Source organism: Rhopalosiphum padi, chromosome 1, assembly GCF_020882245.1.
Source record: "Rhopalosiphum padi isolate XX-2018 chromosome 1, ASM2088224v1, whole genome shotgun sequence".
Classification (NCBI taxonomy): domain Eukaryota; kingdom Metazoa; phylum Arthropoda; class Insecta; order Hemiptera; family Aphididae; genus Rhopalosiphum; species Rhopalosiphum padi.
In genome coordinates, this window is record NC_083597.1 from 92,518 (window position 1) to 106,593 (window position 14,076).

Sequence of the window (14,076 nt, forward strand, 5' to 3'; positions counted from 1 at the left end):
TCGATATTAAATGACTTTTCTTGATTTTTAATGGATTTTTATGGAATTTTTATTATTTTTCGCTAGTTTGAAGGCTATTTTATGGAGGTATTGACGATATTTGTTGATTTTTGAAGATTTATATTGCCATTTTATTGATTTATTGAAGAATATTAACGATTTTACTGCTTATTTATGGAAATATTGTAGAAATGTACTGAAATTTAATGACTATTCTTGATTTTTAATGGATTTTAATGGAAATATTGAGGAATTTTATGAATTTTAACGACTTTGAAGGCTTTTTTAAGGAGGTATTGACGATATTTGTTGATTTTTGAGGATTTTTGAGGATTAATATTGCTTTTTTATTGATTTATTGAAGAATTCTAACGATTTTACTGCTTATTTATGGAAATATTGTAGTAATGTATCGATATTTAATGACTTTTCTTGATTTTTAATGGATTTTAATGGAAAAATTAAGGAATTTTATGAATTTTAACGACTTTGAAGGCTATTTTATGGAGGTATTGACGATATTTGTTGATTTTTGAGGATTTTTGAGGATTAATATTGCTTTTTTATTGATTTATTGAAGAATTCTAACGATTTTACTGCTTATTTATGGAAATATTGGAGAAATGTATCGATATTAAATGACTTTTCTTGATTTTTAATGGATTTTTATGGAATTTTTATTATTTTTCGCTAGTTTGAAGGCTATTTTATGGAGGTATTGTCGATATTTGTTGATTTTTGAGGATTTATTTAGCTTTTTTATTGATTTACTGAAGAATTCTAACGATTTTACTGCTTATTTATGGAAATATTGTAGAAAAGTATTGATTTTTAATGACTTTTCTTGATTTTTAATGGATTTTAATGGAAAAATTAAGGAATTTTATGAATTTTAACGACTTTGAAGGCTTTTTTAAGGAGGTATTGACGATATTTGTTGATTTTTGAGGATTTTTGAGGATTTTTGAGGATTTATATTGCTTTTTTATTGATTTATTAAGAATTCTAACGATTTTACTGCTTATTTATGGAAATATTGTAGTAATGTATCGATATTTAATGACTTTTCTTGATTTTTAATGGATTTTAATGGAAATATTGAGGAATTTTATGAATTTTAACGACTCTGAAGGCTTTTTTATGGAGGTATTGACGATATTTGTTGATTTTTGAGGATTTATATTGCCTTTTTATTGATTTATTGAAGAATATTAACGATTTCACTGCTTATTTATGGAAATATTGTAGAAATGTATCGATATTAAATGACTTTTCTTGATTTTTAATGGATTTTAATGGAAATATTGAGGAATTTTATGAATTTTAACGACTTTTTTAGGCTATTTTATGGAGGTATTGACGATATTTGTTGATTTTTGAGGATTTTTGGGGATTAATATTGCTTTTTTATTGATTTATTGAAGAATTCTAACGATTTTACTGCTTATTTATGGAAATATTGTAGTAATGTATCGATATTTAATGACTTTTCTTGATTTTTAATGGATTTTAATGGAAATATTGAGGAATTTTATGATGTTTAACGACTTTGAAGGCTTTTTTATGGAGGTATTGACGATATTTGTTGATTTTTGAGGATTTTTGAGGATTTATATTGCTTTTTTATTGATTTATTAAGAATTCTAACGATTTTACTGCTTATTTATGGAAATATTGTAGTAATGTATCGATATTAAATGACTTTTCTTGATTTTTAATGGATTTTTATGGAATTTTTATTATTTTTCGCTAGTTTGAAGGCTATTTTATGGAGGTATTGTCGATATTTGTTGATTTTTGAGGATTTATTTAGCTTTTTTATTGATTTATTGAAGAATATTAACGATTTTACTGCTTATTTATGGAAATATTGTAGAAATGTACTGAAATTTAATGACTATTCTTGATTTTTAATGGATTTTAATGGAAATATTGAGGAATTTTATGAATTTTAACGACTTTTTAGGCTATTTTATGGAGGTATTGACGATATTTGTTGATTTTTGAGGATTTTTGGGGATTAATATTGCTTTTTTATTGATTTATTGAAGAATTCTAACGATTTTACTGCTTATTTATGGAAATATTGTAGTAATGTATCGATATTTAATGACTTTTCTTGATTTTTAATGGATTTTAATGGAAATATTGAGGAATTTTATGATGTTTAACGACTTTGAAGGCTTTTTTATGGAGGTATTGACGATATTTGTTGATTTTTGAGGATTTTTGAGGATTTATATTGCTTTTTTATTGATTTATTAAGAATTCTAACGATTTTACTGCTTATTTATGGAAATATTGTAGTAATGTATCGATATTAAATGACTTTTCTTGATTTTTAATGGATTTTTATGGAATTTTTATTATTTTTCGCTAGTTTGAAGGCTATTTTATGGAGGTATTGTCGATATTTGTTGATTTTTGAGGATTTATTTAGCTTTTTTATTGATTTATTGAAGAATATTAACGATTTTACTGCTTATTTATGGAAATATTGTAGAAATGTACTGAAATTTAATGACTATTCTTGATTTTTAATGGATTTTAATGGAATTATTGAGGAATTTTATGAATTTTACCGACTTTGAAGGCTTTTTTAAGGAGGTACTTACGATATTTGTTGATTTTTGAGGATTAATATTGCTTTTTTATTGATTTATTGAAGAATTCTAACGATTTTACTGCTTATTTATGGAAATATTGTAGAAAAGTATTGATTTTTAATGACTTTTCTTGATTTTTAATGGATTTTAATGGAAAAATTAAGGAATTTTATGAATTTTAACGACTTTGAAGGCTTTTTTAAGGAGGTATTGACGATATTTGTTGATTTTTAAGGATTTTTGAGGATTTTTGAGGATTTATATTGCTTTTTTATTGATTTATTAAGAATTCTAACGATTTTACTGCTTATTTATGGAAATATTGTAGTAATGTATCGATATTTAATGACTTTTCTTGATTTTTAATGGATTTTAATGGAAATATTGAGGAATTTTATGAATTTTAACGACTCTGAAGGCTTTTTTATGGAGGTATTGACGATATTTGTTGATTTTTGAGGATTTATATTGCCTTTTTATTGATTTATTGAAGAATATTAACGATTTTACTGCTTATTTATGGAAATATTGTAGAAATGTATCGATATTAAATGACTTTTCTTGATTTTTTAATGGATTTTAATGGAAATATTGAGGAATTTTATGAATTTTAACGACTTTTTAGGCTATTTTATGGAGGTATTGACGATATTTGTTGATTTTTGAGGATTTTTGGGGATTAATATTGCTTTTTTATTGATTTATTGAAGAATTCTAACGATTTTACTGCTTATTTATGGAAATATTGTAGTAATGTATCGATATTTAATGACTTTTCTTGATTTTTAATGGATTTTAATGGAAATATTGAGGAATTTTATGATGTTTAACGACTTTGAAGGCTTTTTTATGGAGGTATTGACGATATTTGTTGATTTTTGAGGATTTTTGAGGATTTATATTGCTTTTTTATTGATTTATTAAGAATTCTAACGATTTTACTGCTTATTTATGGAAATATTGTAGTAATGTATCGATATTAAATGACTTTTCTTGATTTTTAATGGATTTTTATGGAATTTTTATTATTTTTCGCTAGTTTGAAGGCTATTTTATGGAGGTATTGTCGATATTTGTTGATTTTTGAGGATTTATTTAGCTTTTTTATTGATTTATTGAAGAATTCTAACGATTTTACTGCTTATTTATGGAAATATTGGAGAAATGTATCGATATTAAATGACTTTTCTTGATTTTTAATGGATTTTTATGGAATTTTTATTATTTTTCGCTAGTTTGAAGGCTATTTTATGGAGGTATTGACGATATTTGTTGATTTTTGAAGATTTATATTGCCATTTTATTGATTTATTGAAGAATATTAACGATTTTACTGCTTATTTATGGAAATATTGTAGAAATGTACTGAAATTTAATGACTATTCTTGATTTTTAATGGATTTTAATGGAAATATTGAGGAATTTTATGAATTTTAACGACTTTGAAGGCTTTTTTAAGGAGGTATTGACGATATTTGTTGATTTTTGAGGATTTTTGAGGATTAATATTGCTTTTTTTATTGATTTATTGAAGAATTCTAACGATTTTACTGCTTATTTATGGAAATATTGTAGTAATGTATCGATATTTAATGACTTTTCTTGATTTGTAATGGATTTTTATGGAATTTTTATTATTTTTCACTAGTTTGAAGGCTATTTTATGGAGGTATTGACGACATTTGTTGATTTTTGAGGATTTTTGAGGATTTTTGAGGATTTATATTGCTTTTTTTATTGATTTATTAAGAATTCTAACGATTTTACTGCTTATTTATGGAAATATTGTAGAAATGTATCGATATTAAATGACTTTTCTTGATTTTTAATGGATTTTTATGGAATTTTTATTATTTTTCACTAGTTTGAAGGCTATTTTATGGAGGTATTGACGACATTTGTTGATTTTTGAGGATTAATATTGCTTTTTTATTGATTTATTGAAGAATTCTAACGATTTTACTGCTTATTTATGGAAATATTGGAGAAATGTATCGATATTAAATGACTTTTCTTGATTTTTAATGGATTTTTATGGAATTTTTATTATTTTTCGCTAGTTTGAAGGCTATTTTATGGAGGTATTGACGATATTTCTTGATTTTTGAAGATTTATATTGCCATTTTATTGATTTATTGAAGAATATTAACGATTTTACTGCTTATTTATGGAAATATTGTAGAAATGTACTGAAATTTAATGACTATTCTTGATTTTTAATGGATTTTAATGGAAATATTGAGGAATTTTATGAATTTTAACGACTTTGAAGGCTTTTTTAAGGAGGTATTGACGATATTTGTTGATTTTTGAGGATTTTTGAGGATTTTTGAGGATTTATATTGCTTTTTTATTGATTTATTAAGAATTCTAACGATTTTACTGCTTATTTATGGAAATATTGTAGTAATGTATCGATATTTAATGACTTTTCTTGATTTTTAATGGATTTTAATGGAAATATTGAGGAATTTTATGAATTTTAACGACTTTGAAGGCTATTTTATGGAGGTATTGACGATATTTGTTGATTTTTGAGGATTTTTGAGGATTAATATTGCTTTTTTATTGATTTATTGAAGAATTCTAACGATATTACTGCTTATTTATGGAAATATTGGAGAAATGTATCGATATTAAATGACTTTTCTTGATTTTTAATGGATTTTTATGGAATTTTTATTATTTTTCGCTAGTTTGAAGGCTATTTTATGGAGGTATTGACGATATTTGTTGATTTTTGAAGATTTATATTGCCATTTTATTGATTTATTGAAGAATATTAACGATTTTACTGCTTATTTATGGAAATATTGTAGAAATGTACTGAAATTTAATGACTATTCTTGATTTTTAATGGATTTTAATGGAAATATTGAGGAATTTTATGAATTTTAACGACTTTGAAGGCTTTTTTAAGGAGGTATTGACGATATTTGTTGATTTTTGAGGATTTTTGAGGATTAATATTGCTTTTTTATTGATTTATTGAAGAATTCTAACGATTTTACTGCTTATTTATGGAAATATTGGAGAAATGTATCGATATTAAATGACTTTTCTTGATTTTTTAATGGATTTTTATGGAATTTTTATTATTTTTCGCTAGTTTGAAGGCTATTTTATGGAGGTATTGACGATATTTGTTGATTTTTGAAGATTTATATTGCCATTTTATTGATTTATTGAAGAATATTAACGATTTTACTGCTTATTTATGGAAATATTGTAGAAATGTACTGAAATTTAATGACTATTCTTGATTTTTAATGGATTTTAATGGAAATATTGAGGAATTTTATGAATTTTAACGACTTTGAAGGCTTTTTTAAGGAGGTATTGACGATATTTGTTGATTTTTGAGGATTTTTGAGGATTTATATTGCTTTTTTATTGATTTATTAAGAATTCTAACGATTTTACTGCTTATTTATGGAAATATTGTAGTAATGTATCGATATTTAATGACTTTTCTTAATTTTTAATGGATTTTAATGGAAATATTGAGGAATTTTAACGACTTTGAAGGCTATTTTATGGAGGTATTGACGATATTTGTTGATTTTTGAGGATTTTTGAGGATTAATATTGCTTTTTTATTGATTTATTGAAGAATTCTAACGATTTTACTGCTTATTTATGGAAATATTGGAGAAATGTATCGATATTAAATGACTTTTCTTGATTTTTAATGGATTTTTATGGAATTTTTATTATTTTTCGCTAGTTTGAAGGCTATTTTATGGAGGTATTGTCGATATTTGTTGATTTTTGAGGATTTATTTAGCTTTTTTATTGATTTACTGAAGAATTCTAACGATTTTACTGCTTATTTATGGAAATATTGTAGAAAAGTATTGATTTTTAATGACTTTTCTTGATTTTTAATGGATTTTAATGGAAAAATTAAGGAATTTTATGAATTTTAACGACTTTGAAGGCTATTTTATGGAGGTATTGACGATATTTGTTGATTTTTGAGGATTTATATTGCCTTTTTATTGATTTATTGAAGAATATTAACGATTTTACTGCTTATTTATGGAAATATTGTAGAAATGTATCGATATTAAATGACTTTTCTTGATTTTTAATGGATTTTAATGGAAATATTGAGGAATTTTATGAATTTTAACGACTTTTTTAGGCTATTTTATGGAGGTATTGACGATATTTGTTGATTTTTGAGGATTTTTGGGGATTAATATTGCTTTTTTATTGATTTATTGAAGAATTCTAACGATTTTACTGCTTATTTATGGAAATATTGTAGTAATGTATCGATATTTAATGACTTTTCTTGATTTTTAATGGATTTTAATGGAAATATTGAGGAATTTTATGATGTTTAACGACTTTGAAGGCTTTTTTATGGAGGTATTGACGATATTTGTTGATTTTTGAGGATTTTTGAGGATTTATATTGCTTTTTTATTGATTTATTAAGAATTCTAACGATTTTACTGCTTATTTATGGAAATATTGTAGTAATGTATCGATATTAAATGACTTTTCTTGATTTTTAATGGATTTTTATGGAATTTTTTATTATTTTTCGCTAGTTTGAAGGCTATTTTATGGAGGTATTGTCGATATTTGTTGATTTTTGAGGATTTATTTAGCTTTTTTATTGATTAATTGAAGAATTCTAACGATTTTACTGCTTATTTATGGAAATATTGGAGAAATGTATCGATATTAAATGACTTTTCTTGATTTTTAATGGATTTTTATGGAATTTTTATTATTTTTCGCTAGTTTGAAGGCTATTTTATGGAGGTATTGACGATATTTGTTGATTTTTGAAGATTTATATTGCCATTTTATTGATTTATTGAAGAATATTAACGATTTTACTGCTTATTTATGGAAATATTGTAGAAATGTACTGAAATTTAATGACTATTCTTGATTTTTAATGGATTTTAATGGAAATATTGAGGAATTTTATGAATTTTAACGACTTTGAAGGCTTTTTTAAGGAGGTATTGACGATATTTGTTGATTTTTGAGGATTTTTGAGGATTTATATTGCTTTTTTATTGATTTATTAAGAATTCTAACGATTTTACTGCTTATTTATGGAAATATTGTAGAAATGTATCGATATTAAATGACTTTTCTTGATTTTTAATGGATTTTTATGGAATTTTTATTATTTTTCACTAGTTTGAAGGCTATTTTATGGAGGTATTGACGACATTTGTTGATTTTTGAGGATTAATATTGCTTTTTTATTGATTTATTGAAGAATTCTAACGATTTTACTGCTTATTTATGGAAATATTGGAGAAATGTATCGATATTAAATGACTTTTCTTGATTTTTAATGGATTTTTATGGAATTTTTATTATTTTTCGCTAGTTTGAAGGCTATTTTATGGAGGTATTGACGATATTTGTTGATTTTTGAAGATTTATATTGCCATTTTATTGATTTATTGAAGAATATTAACGATTTTACTGCTTATTTATGGAAATATTGTAGAAATGTACTGAAATTTAATGACTATTCTTGATTTTTAATGGATTTTTAATGGAAATATTGAGGAATTTTATGAATTTTAACGACTTTGAAGGCTTTTTTAAGGAGGTATTGACGATATTTGTTGATTTTTGAGGATTTTTGAGGATTAATATTGCTTTTTTATTGATTTATTGAAGAATTCTAACGATTTTACTGCTTATTTATGGAAATATTGGAGAAATGTATCGATATTAAATGACTTTTCTTGATTTTTAATGGATTTTTATGGAATTTTTATTATTTTTCGCTAGTTTGAAGGCTATTTTATGGAGGTATTGACGATATTTGTTGATTTTTGAAGATTTATATTGCCATTTTATTGATTTATTGAAGAATATTAACGATTTTACTGCTTATTTATGGAAATATTGTAGAAATGTACTGAAATTTAATGACTATTCTTGATTTTTAATGGATTTTAATGGAAATATTGAGGAATTTTATGAATTTTAACGACTTTGAAGGCTTTTTTAAGGAGGTATTGACGATATTTGTTGATTTTTGAGGATTTTTGAGGATTTATATTGCTTTTTTATTGATTTATTAAGAATTCTAACGATTTTACTGCTTATTTATGGAAATATTGTAGTAATGTATCGATATTTAATGACTTTTCTTAATTTTTAATGGATTTTAATGGAAATATTGAGGAATTTTAACGACTTTGAAGGCTATTTTATGGAGGTATTGACGATATTTGTTGATTTTTGAGGATTTTTGAGGATTAATATTGCTTTTTTATTGATTTATTGAAGAATTCTAACGATTTTACTGCTTATTTATGGAAATATTGGAGAAATGTATCGATATTAAATGACTTTTCTTGATTTTTAATGGATTTTTATGGAATTTTTATTATTTTTCGCTAGTTTGAAGGCTATTTTATGGAGGTATTGTCGATATTTGTTGATTTTTGAGGATTTATTTAGCTTTTTTATTGATTTACTGAAGAATTCTAACGATTTTACTGCTTATTTATGGAAATATTGTAGAAAAGTATTGATTTTTAATGACTTTTCTTGATTTTTAATGGATTTTAATGGAAAAATTAAGGAATTTTATGAATTTTAACGACTTTGAAGGCTATTTTATGGAGGTATTGACGATATTTGTTGATTTTTGAGGATTTATATTGCCTTTTTATTGATTTATTGAAGAATATTAACGATTTTACTGCTTATTTATGGAAATATTGTAGAAATGTATCGATATTAAATGACTTTTCTTGATTTTTAATGGATTTTAATGGAAATATTGAGGAATTTTATGAATTTTAACGACTTTTTAGGCTATTTTATGGAGGTATTGACGATATTTGTTGATTTTTGAGGATTTTTGGGGATTAATATTGCTTTTTTATTGATTTATTGAAGAATTCTAACGATTTTACTGCTTATTTATGGAAATATTGTAGTAATGTATCGATATTTAATGACTTTTCTTGATTTTTAATGGATTTTAATGGAAATATTGAGGAATTTTATGATGTTTAACGACTTTGAAGGCTTTTTTATGGAGGTATTGACGATATTTGTTGATTTTTGAGGATTTTTGAGGATTTATATTGCTTTTTTATTGATTTATTAAGAATTCTAACGATTTTACTGCTTATTTATGGAAATATTGTAGTAATGTATCGATATTAAATGACTTTTCTTGATTTTTAATGGATTTTTATGGAATTTTTATTATTTTTCGCTAGTTTGAAGGCTATTTTATGGAGGTATTGTCGATATTTGTTGATTTTTGAGGATTTATTTAGCTTTTTTATTGATTAATTGAAGAATTCTAACGATTTTACTGCTTATTTATGGAAATATTGGAGAAATGTATCGATATTAAATGACTTTTCTTGATTTTTAATGGATTTTTATGGAATTTTTATTATTTTTCGCTAGTTTGAAGGCTATTTTATGGAGGTATTGACGATATTTGTTGATTTTTGAAGATTTATATTGCCATTTTATTGATTTATTGAAGAATATTAACGATTTTACTGCTTATTTATGGAAATATTGTAGAAATGTACTGAAATTTAATGACTATTCTTGATTTTTAATGGATTTTAATGGAAATATTGAGGAATTTTATGAATTTTAACGACTTTGAAGGCTTTTTTAAGGAGGTATTGACGATATTTGTTGATTTTTGAGGATTTTTGAGGATTTATATTGCTTTTTTTATTGATTTATTAAGAATTCTAACGATTTTACTGCTTATTTATGGAAATATTGTAGAAATGTATCGATATTAAATGACTTTTCTTGATTTTTAATGGATTTTTATGGAATTTTTATTATTTTTCACTAGTTTGAAGGCTATTTTATGGAGGTATTGACGACATTTGTTGATTTTTGAGGATTAATATTGCTTTTTTATTGATTTATTGAAGAATTCTAACGATTTTACTGCTTATTTATGGAAATATTGGAGAAATGTATCGATATTAAATGACTTTTCTTGATTTTTAATGGATTTTTATGGAATTTTTATTATTTTTCGCTAGTTTGAAGGCTATTTTATGGAGGTATTGACGATATTTGTTGATTTTTGAAGATTTATATTGCCATTTTATTGATTTATTGAAGAATATTAACGATTTTACTGCTTATTTATGGAAATATTGTAGAAATGTACTGAAATTTAATGACTATTCTTGATTTTTAATGGATTTTAATGGAAATATTGAGGAATTTTATGAATTTTAACGACTTTTGAAGGCTTTTTTAAGGAGGTATTGACGATATTTGTTGATTTTTGAGGATTTTTGAGGATTAATATTGCTTTTTTATTGATTTATTGAAGAATTCTAACGATTTTACTGCTTATTTATGGAAATATTGGAGAAATGTATCGATATTAAATGACTTTTCTTGATTTTTAATGGATTTTTATGGAATTTTTATTATTTTTCGCTAGTTTGAAGGCTATTTTATGGAGGTATTGACGATATTTGTTGATTTTTGAAGATTTATATTGCCATTTTATTGATTTATTGAAGGAATATTAACGATTTTACTGCTTATTTATGGAAATATTGTAGAAATGTACTGAAATTTAATGACTATTCTTGATTTTTAATGGATTTTAATGGAAATATTGAGGAATTTTATGAATTTTAACGACTTTAAGGCTTTTTTAAGGAGGGTATTGACGATATTTGTTGATTTTTGAGGATTTTTGAGGATTTATATTGCTTTTTTATTGATTTATTAAGAATTCTAACGATTTTACTGCTTATTTATGGAAATATTGTAGTAATGTATCGATATTTAATGACTTTTCTTAATTTTTAATGGATTTTAATGGAAATATTGAGGAATTTTAACGACTTTGAAGGCTATTTTATGGAGGTATTGACGATATTTGTTGATTTTTGAGGATTTTTGAGGATTAATATTGCTTTTTTATTGATTTATTGAAGAATTCTAACGATTTTACTGCTTATTTATGGAAATATTGGAGAAATGTATCGATATTAAATGACTTTTCTTGATTTTTAATGGATTTTTATGGAATTTTTATTATTTTTCGCTAGTTTGAAGGCTATTTTATGGAGGTATTGTCGATATTTGTTGATTTTTGAGGATTTATTTAGCTTTTTTATTGATTTACTGAAGAATTCTAACGATTTTACTGCTTATTTATGGAAATATTGTAGAAAAGTATTGATTTTTAATGACTTTTCTTGATTTTTAATGGATTTTAATGGAAAAATTAAGGAATTTTATGAATTTTAACGACTTTGAAGGCTATTTTATGGAGGTATTGACGATATTTGTTGATTTTTTGAGGATTTTTGAGGATTAATATTGCTTTTTTATTGATTTATTGAAGAATTCTAACGATTTTACTGCTTATTTATGGAAATATTGGAGAAATGTATCGATATTAAATGACTTTTCTTGATTTTTAATGGATTTTTATGGAATTTTTATTATTTTTCGCTAGTTTGAAGGCTATTTTATGGAGGTATTGACGATATTTGTTGATTTTTGAAGATTTATATTGCCATTTTATTGATTTATTGAAGAATATTAACGATTTTACTGCTTATTTATGGAAATATTGTAGAAATGTACTGAAATTTAATGACTATTCTTGATTTTTAATGGATTTTAATGGAAATATTGAGGAATTTTATGAATTTTTAACGACTTTGAAGGCTTTTTTAAGGAGGTATTGACGATATTTGTTGATTTTTGAGGATTTTTGAGGATTAATATTGCTTTTTTTTATTGATTTATTGAAGAATTCTAACGATTTTACTGCTTATTTATGGAAATATTGTAGTAATGTATCGATATTTAATGACTTTTCTTGATTTGTAATGGATTTTTATGGAATTTTTATTATTTTTCACTAGTTTGAAGGCTATTTTTATGGAGGTATTGACGACATTTGTTGATTTTTTGAGGATTAATATTGCTTTTTTATTGATTTATTGAAGAATTCTAACGATTTTACTGCTTATTTATGGAAATATTGGAGAAATGTATCGATATTAAATGACTTTTCTTGATTTTTAATGGATTTTTATGGAATTTTTTATTATTTTTCGCTAGTTTGAAGGCTATTTTATGGAGGTATTGACGATATTTCTTGATTTTTGAAGATTTATATTGCCATTTTATTGATTTATTGAAGAATATTAACGATTTTACTGCTTATTTATGGAAATATTGTAGAAATGTACTGAAATTTAATGACTATTCTTGATTTTTAATGGATTTTAATGGAAATATTGAGGAATTTTATGAATTTTAACGACTTTGAAGGCTTTTTTAAGGAGGTATTGACGATATTTGTTGATTTTTGAGGATTTTTGAGGATTTTTGAGGATTTATATTGCTTTTTTATTGATTTATTAAGAATTCTAACGATTTTACTGCTTATTTATGGAAATATTGTAGTAATGTATCGATATTTAATGACTTTTCTTGATTTTTAATGGATTTTAATGGAAATATTGAGGAATTTTATGAATTTTTAACGACTTTGAAGGCTATTTTATGGAGGTATTGACGATATTTGTTGATTTTTGAGGATTTTTGAGGATTAATATTGCTTTTTTATTGATTTATTGAAGAATTCTAACGATTTTACTGCTTATTTATGGAAATATTGGAGAAATGTATCGATATTAAATGACTTTTCTTGATTTTTAATGGATTTTTATGGAATTTTTATTATTTTTCGCTAGTTTGAAGGCTATTTTATGGAGGTATTGACGATATTTGTTGATTTTTGAAGATTTATATTGCCATTTTATTGATTTATTGAAGAATATTAACGATTTTACTGCTTATTTATGGAAATATTGTAGAAATGTACTGAAATTTAATGACTATTCTTGATTTTTAAATGGATTTTAATGGAAATATTGAGGAATTTTATGAATTTTAACGACTTTGAAGGCTTTTTTAAGGAGGTATTGACGATATTTGTTGATTTTTGAGGATTTTTGAGGATTAATATTGCTTTTTTATTGATTTATTGAAGAATTCTAACGATTTTACTGCTTATTTATGGAAATATTGTAGTAATGTATCGATATTTAATGACTTTTCTTGATTTTTAATGGATTTTAATGGAAAAATTAAGGAATTTTATGAATTTTAACGACTTTGAAGGCTATTTTATGGAGGTATTGACGATATTTGTTGATTTTTGAGGATTTTTGAGGATTAATATTGCTTTTTATATTGATTTATTGAAGAATTCTAACGATTTTACTGCTTATTTATGGAAATATTGGAGAAATGTATCGATATTAAATGACTTTTCTTGATTTTTAATGGATTTTTTATGGAATTTTTATTATTTTTCGCTAGTTTGAAGGCTATTTTATGGAGGTATTGTCGATATTTGTTGATTTTTGAGGATTTATTTAGCTTTTTTATTGATTTACTGAAGAATTCTAACGATTTTACTGCTTATTT